Genomic DNA, 2,214 nt, shown 5'->3' with positions numbered 1-2,214 from the left:
AATTCAAAATACAATTCATCATGAGCAACTTGTAACTCATTAAAAGAATAAGAATTTGATTCACTAGAGCTAGTAGTTACCATTGAATCTTCTTCTATGGCCATAAAGCATAGGTTGGCTACTTCATCTTCATCATTGGAGTCATATTTATCACTCCAAGCTATCACAAATGCCTTATTCTTACTTGATCTCTTATTCTTTAGGAGGGATAATCATACTTGACATGCCTCGTTCTTTAACATTTGAAGCAAACTAGGGGACTATTCTTTTTGTTTGATTCATGCTTCACTTCCTTAGAAGTCATGAATCTCTTGAATCTTTTGAAGAGCTTGACCATATATTATTCTTCATCATCATCCACCTCTTCACTTGAGTCCTTATTACTCTCATTGGTGGATTTGAAGGCAATGCCTACCTCCTCCTTCTTCTTGTTTTTCTTTTCTTCACCATCTTCTTCTTTTATCATCAACTCATGAGTGAGAAGAGAACCAATAAACTCATCAAGAATGAGAGACTACAGGTTCTTAGCTTCGATAATCGTCGTCTTATTTGATTGCCAAGACTTTGGAAGAGAATAAATCATCTTCCTCACAAGCTTCTCATTAGGGATAATTTCTCCAAATCCCTTGAGACCGTTGACAATCACGGAAAATATATCATTCATAACTTTGATGTCTTTATTCGGGCTCATCTTGAAATTCTCATAGCTATGATTGAGAAGACTAATTTTAGTTTCCTTCACTTCATTGGTTCCTTCATGAGTGACTTGAAGCTTGCCCCATATCTTCTTGGTATTTGAACAAGTGGACACTCTTTCATATTCTGTGCATAGACTTTGCTTTGAGTTGGAACTTCTTTTTCTCTCCATAACTCCAATCATCCATCTCCTCAGTTGGAATGAAATATCTCTTCATAATTGAGTTACATGCTCCTAGATCGTTGGATTGAATGAAGAACATCATCCTATTCTACCATCTTTTTGGTTACGTCGGGAATTGGTAGAACTTCTTCAAGAATTGTCTCAAAGTTGTTAAACCTTTTATTGAATAACGGAATAATTACTAAGATGGGTGAATTGGCCAATTTAAAAATTTTGGGTATGGAGGAGAAATGATAGGAAAATTTGCACAATGATTTATAGTGATTCGACTTCTAAACTAAGTCTACATCCACTACTTTATCTCCACACTAAAGATTTTCTATCAAATTCACTAATTTATTCTTTATTTTTCTAGGACAAAGAGATAACCTTTACAAAACCCTTAGTTTTTCAGTGGCTAAACTAAAATCACTCCCTTTTACCAAGGATAATAAATGTAAACAAGAAAATCTCACAAAGGTAGGTGTTTACCATAATTAAGCTCACAAGAAAACATTTAAAAGATTTGCAATAAGCTCAAACACATATGTACAAGAGAAAAGGAAAAATAAAGAGTGAAAGACCTTTTCTCTTGATCTCTATTGCTTGGATAGGTGTTATCCAACCTTCTTCAAGTATCCTCAACTTGTTTTTATATGTTGGAATGAGTTTGTGGTCATTTCTAGTCGATGGGGATAATTTGTAGCCGTTGGGGATTTATTTTCGGCTAAATAAAATTGCACAGTACAGGGAGTATCAATACTCCTTTAATGAGTATCGGTACTACCTTTGTAATATTTAAATAAACTAGCCGTTAATGACCTTTGGGCTTGACCAATATCGATACTATGCTTCATGAGCAATTTGGAAAACATCTTACCTTTGGTATCAACACCACATGAACAATATCGGTAATGTTCATGTAGTACCGATATTGTAAGAATAGTATCGATACTACGTACCCAGAAAACTGATTTGTGCTCAAATTCTAGTTTAATGGACTTTGAATTATTTTTGAAAATTTTTGAACAAATTCAATCAAATCCAAAAATATTTTTGCCTTAATTTTTTATATCAAAATATTATAAAACATGGTTCAAAAAAATAATCATTTGAATATATACAATGATATTGTGTCATTGCAGTACATATCTATGGGTGTAAATGAACTGAGATTGAACGAACAATGTTGTGTTTGTTTGTTTATTTTTGAAGGTGTTTATGTTCATTTATTTAACGTTCGCGAACATGCTTGTTTAAATGTTCGCGAACATGTTTATTTATATGTTCGTTTAGCTTTCATGAACATATTCGTTTACGTTCATTTATCGTTCGTGAACATGTTCATTTAGCAT

This window comes from Hibiscus syriacus, unplaced genomic scaffold (assembly GCF_006381635.1).
Source record: "Hibiscus syriacus cultivar Baekdansim isolate YM2019G1 unplaced genomic scaffold, ASM638163v2 tig00005406_pilon, whole genome shotgun sequence".
Lineage (NCBI taxonomy): Eukaryota > Viridiplantae > Streptophyta > Magnoliopsida > Malvales > Malvaceae > Hibiscus > Hibiscus syriacus.
This window is presented reverse-complemented; position numbering follows the sequence as displayed.